Source organism: Otolemur garnettii, unplaced genomic scaffold (genome assembly GCF_000181295.1).
Source record: "Otolemur garnettii isolate 467f Iridium unplaced genomic scaffold, OtoGar3 scaffold00002, whole genome shotgun sequence".
In the NCBI taxonomy this organism is placed as follows: domain Eukaryota; kingdom Metazoa; phylum Chordata; class Mammalia; order Primates; family Galagidae; genus Otolemur; species Otolemur garnettii.
Window position 1 is genome coordinate 44,714,389 of NW_003852397.1, and position 11,404 is coordinate 44,725,792.

Sequence of the window (11,404 nt, forward strand, 5' to 3'; positions counted from 1 at the left end):
TTTCCTAGAGGGTAGCCTGTGGGGGAAGAAGCCTCCAGCCGGTTGTAAAGCTGGAGGGGGTTTCAGGAGTAGCCAGTGAAAAGAGAAGCCCAATCTAGAACAAGGAGTGGAAAATGCTTCTCTAAAGGGCCAGATTGTAAATATTTTAGTCTCTGTGAGCCACACAGTCTCTGTTGCAATTATTCAACTCTGTCACACAAAAGCAACTGTAGGCAACATGTAAAAGAATGAGCACAACTGTGTTCCAATAAAACTTTATTCATAAAAACAGACAATTGGTGGAATTTGGTCTGCCACAGTATATGCCAACCCTTGGGCCTCAGACAAAGTAAAGCCAGTCAGAGGGGACCAGTAGGGAAACCTACAATTTGCCCATGAAAGGGTCCACTTTTAATGTCTATTTTATTTTCACATGATTCATGCAAAATAATTTTGGCTCACTCTCCCTGTTTTTTCTCCTCAAACTCCAACTTTGGAATAGTCAGAACCTGAGATTCTGAAATCAAGGTAGAGTGGAAAAGTAGACGAAGTTAAATTTGGAGTTTCCATAAAGGGACTGGATAATTTTAATTATTTTCAATTTTTAAAATTATTTTATAATGTTTGATTATTTAAATTTTAAATTGAGAATGTAATGTAAAGCAACTATGAATTTTCTATTAATTTCAAGTGACCAGAAAAGGCCTTGTTGGTTTTCATCTAGTCATAGAGGAAGAAAGAATGTTCTCTCCACAAAAAATTTTAAAGGGATAATGAGAGACAAAAATAAAGGTGCTTTCTTATTACATTTCATATGTTCTACTTGTTCAAGGAGCTTTTTACATTTGTATTTGCAGAATATCCTTGTCTAGAATATTATCTTTTTTTTTTTTTTTTTTTTTTTTTGGGACAGAGTCTCATTCTTTCGCCCAGACTAGAGTACTGTGATATCAACCTACCTCACAGCAACCTCAAACTTCTGGGTTCAAGTGATCCTCCTGCCACAGCCTCCCAAATAGCTGAGACTACAGGCTAGTTTTTCTATTTTTAGTAAAGATGGGCTCTCTCTCTCTTGCTCAAGCTGATCTCAAGCTCCTGAGCTCAAGCAATCCTCCTGCCTAAGCCTCCCAGAGTATTGGGATTATAGGCATGAGCCACTGTGCCCAGCCCAGGATATAATCTAAAAATGTTCCAATGTTGAAGAATCTCCAAAGAAGCCAAGAAAAGTGGCTCTGGAAGTTGGTTTTGAATACCAATGAGGACTGGTGGTCACAAACCTGTGAGAACAGCTGGCTAGTCAAAACCTTCCTGTCTCCTTAGACCTCTACTCCCACCGTCCCATCAGGAGTAGGGCAGGGGAGAGGGCAGGGCCAAGAACAGCACCAAGTAAGAGGGTAAGAGCACAGCACACCCACTTCTCTAAAGGCAGTCTCCGGCTGGTGGGTGAGGGTAGAAACCACACCTCTGAAAGATTTGCTTTGGTAAAATGTGACTTGACAGTCTGTACTTTAATGTCTGAGTTAAGACTGTCTGTTGCTTAAACAACTAACAGACTTTCAGGTACCTAAGAACAGAAAAGTCATGGGACCGCCTTACTTTTCCTCCAGAGGTGGGAAAGAGATATTCCTATGGAGCCAGACTGAGCAACCAAAGTTACTTCTATGATCATAACCCATGAGTCCCATGTGCTTAACAATTTGGGCCAATAGATAAATGTGATATGGGGCAGGACTCTGGGAGTCCTGGGTGTGGGTCCTTCCCTCACTCTGTAGTCTCTTGCTCCCAAGACATTTTTAGGAAATCCAGGGTGTTAGGACACACAGTTTGTCAAACACTGTTACATATTGAACTCTTTTAATTAGGAGGCCTGCAGGAAACAGGGTAACATACACTAAAACTGTGATCGTATCAGTGAATTCCTGCTTGGCATTTTCCTCAGGATGTGCCACAGACTGACATTGAAGTCCATTCCAAAACAGTACTGTGGTGCAGGGGTCAAAAGATCAGAAAACTTTCCTTTAAAAGTCCAGAGAATATATATTTTAAGCTATTTAGGCTATACAGTCAGTTTCTGTGGCAAGTACTCAGCTCTGCTGTTGTACTTAAAACCTGCTGTAGGCAATGCAGAAACATGAGTGTGGCTACATTCCAATAAACCTTTATTTACAAAAACAGGTAGTCTGCCATGGACTATCAATAATTTGCTTACCCCTGTTATGCTGTGTTGAAGCATTCATTCCCTGTTTTCCAATAAGAATCCCTATTTTTCCTTTAGGATGCCCCTTCTTCATTACCTCTATTCCCTGTTGGTGTGGTTCCAGTGGTTCAAGCCTCACTGCTCTTGATCCATCAATGGACATGAGACTCAGATCTAGACAGATGTTGTATGCATCCCTATGCCCGCTACTATTGACTTAGGAGTAGGTACATAAACCAAGGCAGTTGAATTATATTGTTGCAGGAAGACGAGGCCGAACGGAGAGAAAGAGCACCCAAACACCACGTTTATAAGAGGAAGGGCTTTATTTACCAGCTGGGAGCTTATGGCATAGAAGAATTTCAGATGGCTGTGCTCTCTGACTGGTTTGGTCTTTCCCTTTTTATTGACAGTCAAAAAGTTCCACCCCACAGGTACCCCTCTCATTGGGCAGTTTGAATCAAGTGGGAGATGCTATTCCAATCCCTACACAACTACAGGATTTCCCAGAACTTGGAGATTTCCAAGTTACACATTCCCAAGAGCTGAGTCACCATGGAGAGGACCTTGCAGGTGTATCCTTGTGGTCTCCTTGAGAAGACCTGTTCTCCTAGACCTCACCCTTCTCGGGTATCCTCTCTCAATATTAAGTTAAGAAACTTTTGCTTAAATGGCTTTGGATTTTAGTCTGGAAATATATAAGCCTGAAATGTTTGTTTTAACACAAGAAAGGATTTGCCTGTCTTTGGTGGGGTTCCCTTAATATGAGAATTTGTGTTTCCGAATCTTCTGCAGGAGGTGGGAGCTCCAGAGACAACCTCAACTGCAAAGTTGTTCCCATCCAGGGTGAGGGAGTTGGAGTATTTACACCTCTGCATCTGTCAGTCATTGGTTAATGTCTACCCCACTTAGGAGAACTTAAATTCCCAGGCTCTTCCAGCTTTCAGGGCAGCCGCAGGCAACGTTGGCTTCAGAGCTTGGAGGCAAAGATGTATAGGTGCTGCCCGTCAGAAGAGAAAGCACACCCGGTGAGGTGTACGAGGGCTATGAGGGTGTAGAAAACTGACAGTTCATCGTATTATACCTCTAGAGAGAAAAGTGGATAAAGAAAGAAGTAAAGGCAAGAGATGGGAGGAATATGAGGTCTCAGAACAATTTCTAAGCCTGTGCCAGCTATTCCTGATGCCCTAATTTACCCCAGGATTTTGCTGATATTTAGTGGGACCAAGGAGGGAGATCTATCTCCCTTTAAGTTTTCTATTACCTGCAAGCAAGTGTTTTAATTGATGGAGTCACACAATTGATAACCCTTTGCCACGACACTGAGTGGGGAGAAAACAAACCTTCAAAGTTGGTGTATTGCCGCCAGACCTCAAATCTTAGAAATAGCTTCTCTCAACTGGGCTTTTGCGTTTCTATTTCTCTTCTTAATAACAGTTCAACTGAAGAACGGCAGGGGTAGGAGTCTTTTTCACCCTTATAAAAATCCAACTCCTGGGAAGGTGGGGAGGGCCTAAAATGTCTGACCCCAGTTGGGGACGAACCCCAGGTACACTCGAGGCCTTAATAAATAATGGAACACACGTAGAAGAAAAGGCAAGAAATGTGGGAAATGTGATATCTCAGTTCCAAGGCCCGGAGGACCAACTTGGCAGTCTTGGATGGAAACAGATTAAGTGTGAGAAATCACTCATCCCTAATACGTAGTCATTTCATAGACCTTGCCATTGTGAGAGGCATTCAGCCTCAGTGAGTCACAGACAACAAAATGTGCATTTTTTCACTTCAGAGGATTTAGCCAGTTGATTAGCTACAAAAAGAGGGAGCTTGGTGGGTAAAAGACTCAGCTTTCACTTCAGGGAATTCTGGTTGAGCCCTCCAAGAAACGGAGTTCAGTCTCAGCTCTGGGACGCTCATGGATAATAGCTCACATCAGAAAACCACAGTAAAGGATTTGGCAAGCACCACCAGGGCAGGGGGCTGGGTGGGCATGGAGTTGGGGAAAGTCTCTCCCCCCTTCCTCATGGTTAGGGAAGTTCTTAGAGATACGGCAGAATCAGTGGAGGATATTGGAAATCCAGCAGTATTCCTGGTTTCAAATTGCCTCAGATTTTTAGGGAAACGGAGTACATGCAGCACCCACAAAGAAAGATGATGGTCGTGAAAATATTCTTCCACTTCTGCATGTTCATTTTTTTCCCCTCACTTTTAAGGGAACCTACTTGTCAGTGGGACAGGAAATCAGGAAAGCACAGAGATTCACAAATATCAATATATTTAGGACTAAATTTACCAACAGGCAGATTGAATTAGGAGTAACCATAAGAAATCATTCGTATTTGGCCCACAAAGATGAATATTAGCAAAAGAGGGTCACCAACACAAAATAATTTTTTTGAAATGCTTTAATGTTAAATAATTCTCAAAATTGTTGAAGAAGCCTTAAGAATTCTGAAAAATCAGAATGCTGAATATTTTTATGTTTTCTAGAATGTACTTTATTGTTTAGTATTGCCTTTATTTTGAGTTATATGTTGAGGGAAGGGTGGAAACAGAATAATTTTTTTTAGAACTTGGGTATATAATGATCCCATTTGATCTCTAGTCATATTCCTGGCATGAATCTCTGCAGGTTTGTTTTTTTGATGTTATCATTCCAAACACTGAATAAAGACCCCGACTCTACCACTTAGTAACTAGTGGTAGCCTTAGGTCCCACAGATGTAAGACTTTAGATCATAAAGTCTCAAAATCCCTTTTCTTATAAAATAAGATAATAAAAGTGTAGATCTTACGGGGTCATTTTGAGACTTAAATGAGATAACCCATGTAAGGTGTGTTCATGTATTAAGCACTGAATAAATATTATCTAGGATAAGGAAATTAATCGTTATCATCATCATTATGACTAGGACAGGTTTGGACAAAATGGAAAGGGGTAGAGACCATTTTCCATATTCAGTCTCCCTTCCAAGTCTACCTTAGAGCATTCATTCCTCTGGCAACAAAGGAAGAACAAGAACTTGGAGTTAAATATCTGAGATCCAGTCTCTGCACTGCCAATTCTGAACTGTCTCTGAGCCTCAGTTTCCTTATCTGTACCACTGAGGAATGTCCAACAGATAGTCTCCTAGTAGACATTAAATATAAAATTTATGCATACAGTGTGCCTGGTATATAGTAGGCCAGATAAGTGCCCGACCTGTTTCCTTTCCATTTAGCGACCCCTTTTTCCAAAGCTCAGCTACAATTTCTTGGTACCTAATGGCCCTGTCTTTCTGGTAGGGAATGAACCTCCTTCTCTGTCCCCTTTAGACCTTCACATAACCAAAACATTGGCTGTCTAGTCCTTGTTTACTGTCCGTCAGTTTGGAGGAGCCAAAGCAGTAAAGGGATTAATGACATCCATTTATTCAAGAAATGTCCTTGATTATCAACTAGGTGCCAGCTAGTGGGGTCACAACTGTGAATAAAACAGACAAAAATCTCTTCCCTGAGTGAACTTACTTCCACAGATCTCTGTTAAGTTTTCTATTATGAGCAGATAACAAAGTAAATGGCATATAGTATATATATTATTGATAGAACGTGAGATGATGATAAAAATCTTAAGGATAATAACTAAAGTGAAGAAGAGGGATAGGAAACTTGGCTGTGTGTGTATGTATGTTTGTGTATTTTAAACAGATTGCCCAGGAAGGGTTGACTGGGAATGTAACTTTGAGGATAGCCTTGAGGAAGATGTTTGGGGAGAGGTGCCTTCCAATTCTACAATCCTGTTAGATAATACACAAACTATGTAACACAGTGTTTTTGTATAAAATTCAGAATTATCAGCTTGCACTTCTAAATCCATTATAAGGTTTATTCACCTCTGATAATATTTCTCATACTGCAAATGGTTAAAAACTGGCATTTAGCAAGCCAGATTAATACTTATCTGATCCTGACATTGTAATATCGGTGGAAATGTCCATTGATTATAGGTATAAGCGTCTTGATTTTCAGTGTTCACCTCCCTTCCTTATGTCACCATGCTTTTCTCTCAAGTCATGGACTGGAGATGAGATTTTGAATCTAGTTGTACATTTAACCTCAATATTATTGGGTTTCAAACTGCAGTTTGTCACCTGAAAAGACCCTGAAACCCAAATTGCTGGGCTTCACCCCCAGACATTCTGATTCAGCATTTCTGAAGAGTCCCCAGGTCCCCTGAAGCAGCACCTGCTGCTGATCTGGGGACCACATTTTGAGAACCACTTGGCTACATTGTACTCCCATGAGCTGGAAGGGACTAACTTTTCAGATGATATGATAACAAAAAAATATTGCTGTCCTTAAAGAAATACTTCCACTGTATTTATTGATAGTAAACTGGGGAACAACGGTGCTTATGTAAAGTTCAATTTAATCAGCATTGAGCTTCTTTTAGGAGCTCACAATTCAACACATCATGTAAAACAATGGCACTGATCATTTTTAAAGGAAGCAGAGTGTGATCAGAGGAATCAAAGTTTCAGGATCCACAGAAGGGGACACACAGAAAAAGGTAGGTAGTTAAAATAATGGCCCCCAAATGTCTCTAACTCCTTTGCTGCCACTCTTTCCATTAAGAGATGGAATCTTTGTTATCTCCCCTTTGAATCTATGCCAGCATATTGCTTTGACCAATAGAATATGGGAGATTTCATGTAGTCAAGTTCTGGAGCTTGCATCTTAAAAGATCTTGTGCCCTCTTGAAGCCTTGAGATCACCGAGGCATGAACAACTCAGAGCTAATTTACTGGGAATGAGAGGGCATGTAGTGGACACCTAAGATGCCCCCGCCATGAGCCAGCAGGAGGAGCCACAGACAAGTTTACAGAGGAAGTGCCAAAGAAGGCTTCCTGGATTTTCTTTCCACATTGGTGTTCTTTGCCTGCTCCAGCCCCATTCACTAGCAACTTATAAGATACTCCAATTACAGATTTCACATGCACATGCTTGCCTGGCATTGGAAAGTCCCACCTTTACCTGCAGGCAGGCAGATTCCAGTACTGGGCTAAGTCAGAGTGCTATGCTTCCCTAATTGCACTGTAGGCCGTGAACTCAGCACCATGATGCTATCGTAGTACCATATAGAATTATTCCTTTTTCAGTTACCTTGTAACCATCTGGTTAGTTCAAGAAAATTTACACTTGCTAACTTACCTTTATATTAGCACAAGGACAGACTTTTGGCAAAGAAATTTGGCAGCCAATAGTATCCATCCAAGATCTAATAACATTGTTTTATTTTCATTGAGTGTGTGTATTAGTATGTGTATACCTACTTGTATAGCCATTCTGTTTTTCATTTGTGTTCATGATATGAAGTTTACTTTTCAAACAAACATAATTTTAAACTATACTCACTTGTGAAAAAATATAAAGCATAACAAGTGATAGCCTAGGAAATAAACCTATGTGGTGAAAGCTGTGATCACAGTAAACAAGCCCAGGGTGAAATTCATTAGGTTGGCCTACAGTGCTAAGATGTGTGTTCTAACACCTCCCAGACCTCTCTATCATCTCCACACTTCCCTCTGCAGAGCATGTGCCCAATAGTTGTAGGACAACTGGCCTGGCTTCCAGTTTGCCCTTCCCTACCTTCTTCTCCTCTTTATTCCAGGCTCCAAGGAGAGGGGATATTCTAGGGATCTAGAACATGGCAGAGAGAGAAGCCCCGGCTCCTATGGAAGTGGCATCATTCTCCTGTCTCTTCCTTCCTCTGTTAGCATAGGAGCCTGACTTTAGGGCTGGGTATGTCTTATTCTTGGGAAACTCCTCAGGCCGAGAAGGTCTGGTGACTCACAGCGGGTTCTAAGCCCTAGGATGTGAGAAAGAGAGTAGTCAGGACACTTGATAGTGTCAGATCCTGCTCACCCATCTAGGAAAGCAGCAGGCACAGAGGGTAAAATCCCAGCTCAGGACTAGAAATGAATGATTTATAAGGATCTCTCTTATGTGTGTCTTAAAAAAGCATACATTCACCAGGAATACAGAGGGGTCAGGAACTCGCACTATTTAAGCTGTTCATATTCAGTCTTTTGTATGTGCTGTTTCACACACTGGGGATATAGAAGTAAATGAGACAAATAAGGAACCTGGTTTCGTGGCGATGGCATTCTAGTGGGGGAGACAAAAATGAGTACACAAAATAATACATGGTATAAAACTAGATAGTATTAATAGCTATGAAGAAAAATTAAGCACCTTAGGGGATCAAAATTGAGCCTATGTATTCTTTAGGGTATATGTGTGTAGGGTGGTAGCTTAGTTGGAGTGGTCAGAGAAGCCTCACAAATGAGGATACACTTGAGACAAAGTAACTCCTAGAGGCTAAAACTGGCAAAATTGGTCAGCTTCAGGCCCCAGACATTATTTAACTTGATGGAATGCTTGGTTAGCCATTTCACATAAAACCTAGATTTTTTTGGAATTTTTTTGAACACCACTGAGCCTTCAGTCTTACAGGAGAGCACATTACTGCAGTGGGTGACATCTGCCGTTCTTCAACAAGGTGTGTGCCCTCTAACTCTCCTTCCTCTCGTGTACTTCAGGGGTCCTCAAACTTTTTAAACAGGGGGTCGGTTCACTGTCCCTCAGACTGTTGGAGGGCCAGACTGCGGGCCCTGGGATGAGTCAGCTGCTAAGCAGGACCGGCAGTGGCGGCAAAATACCTGGCAGGCCAGATAAATGTCCTAGGTGGGCTGCATGTGGCCTACAGGCTGTAGTTTGAGGACACTTGGTAGCCTCTGTGGAATGTGAATATTTGAATTCATTGATCTTTGCCCTGAGATCAGAAAACAAACAAGAAAAACCAAGTATGCTTTCTGCCTCCAAATATTATTAGTAAAGCAGTCTCTGCTGTATTTTACATATATATTTGGAGGACTGTGCTGTAGCCTATTTGAAAAATGCATCATTTGGTGCAACAAATATTCTTTTATTTATTTTTTTTTTTATTGTTGGAGATTCATTGAGAGTACAGAGAACTAGGTTACACTGATTACATTTGTTAGATAAAGTCCCTCTTATAATTGTGTTCTGTCCACAAGAAGTGTGTCACACATTGTGACTCCCCATTCCCCTCTGTTCTTCCCTCTCTCCACTCCCCCATACCCCCTCACACCATGTACTAGGTCAACAATTATACTCATATTAGAATTGAGAAGAAATAGATCTGAACAGACCAATTTCAAGCACTGAGATCAAAGAAACAATAAAAAATCTCCCAACAAAATAATGCCCGAGTCCAAATGCCTTCACACCGGAATTCTATCAAACCTTCAAAGAAGAGCTTATACCTGTACTGCAGAAACTATTCCAAAAAATTGAGAAGGAAGGCATCTTCCTCAACATGTTCTATGAAGCAAACATCACCCTGATACTGAAACCAGGAAAAGACCCAACTAAAAAGGAGAACTTCAGACCAATTTCACTAACAAATACAGATGCAACAATTCTTAATAATTGTTCTTAATAATTCAATTAACAATTCTTAATAATCTAGCCAATAGATTACAGCTTCTCATTTAAAAAGTCATACATCATGATCAACTAGGTTTCATCCCAGAGATGCAAGGCTGGTTTAACATACATAAGTCCATAAATGTAATTCACCATATCAACAGAAGCAAAAAACAAAGACAGTATTATCCTCTTACTAGATGTAGAAAAGCATTTGATAAAATTAAGCATCCTTTTCTAATTTCTTCTATTTCTGAAGAAAATGGGCATAGGTGGCATATTTCTTAATCTTACTTAAGCCATCTATGACACACCAATAGCTGATATTATACTGAATGGAGTAAAACTGACAACTTTTCTACTTAGAACTGGAAGACAGTTCTAAGACAGTTCTAGACAAGGTTGTCCTCTATCACCACCACTATTCAAAATAGTGCTGCAAGTTCTAGTCAATACAAACAGGCAAGAGAAGGAAATAAATGGCATCCAAATGGGTGCAGAGGAAGTCAAACACTTTGCCAGTTATATGATCTTATGCTTAGAAAACCCAAAAGACTCAACCCCAAGGCTCAAGTGATTAAAAAATACAGTAATGTCTCAGGATATAAAATCAACATCCACAAATCAGTAGCCTTTGTATATGCAAATAACAACCAAGATAAGAAGCTAATCAAGAACACAATTCCCTTCACAGTAGCATCAAAGAAAATGAAATACCTAAGAATACATCTAACAAAAGAGATGAAGGACTGCTGTAAAGAAAATTACAAAACCCTAAGCAAAAAAATAGTGGAACAAATATTCTTGATGTAGAGACTAGGGGAACTCTGAGAAGACAAAAACAATGTAATGGAAGAAGAAATGTCTCCTTCCCTCAAGAAAGTCACAGTCAAGTGGGTAAAGATGAATATTTGAAGAAACAATTCTAATGCTATAACAGAGTGCAGTGGGGGTACAATGGGGGTACAAAGAGGAACACTAGCCTTACTTGGGGGACATGAGGGAATGTACCCCCCATATATGCACCCATGAAAGTCTGGAATAAAAATGGAGATAATCAAACTCTGTAGGGAAGTATGATGGTTATGGGAGTGACAGGAGCATTCTAGAAGAAAAATGCATGACTAGGGCATGGAGGTGAAATGAGCAGGGGGCTACCCCTGTAACTGGAATTCCCCTAACTCCACCCTTACTTTCATCCTACCTTCTGTAATGCCTTCACTCTTGAGAGCTTGGAAATTTCCTTTTTTACAATCTCATCTTTATTGAAGGTAAGCATGAAGCAGGCATCTTTGGGAGAAATATAAGGTTCTGTCCCCTATTCTTGGAGAATTTGGGGTGATGCTTAGGTGAGATACTGCTTTGAGTTTTTCACTTCTTTCCCTCATTCTGTGAATACCTCAAAAGGCCAGTTGACCAATGGTCCCCAATATTTTCCACACATCAGCACATAGAGTCCCTGGTAGTGTTCCTGTCATCTACTGACCAGTGGTCCCCAGAACTCTTCACACATCAGTGCATAGTGTCACCAGCAGTGTTCCTGTTATCATTGACCAGTGGTCCCCGGCAATCTCCACACATCAGTGCATAGTGTCACCAGCAGTGTTCCTGTCATCATTGACCAGTGGTCCCCAGAACTCTCCACACATCAGTGCATAGAGACACCAGCAGAGTTCCTGTCATCTATTGACCAGTGGTCCCCAGAACTCTCCACACATCAGTGCATAGAGACACCAG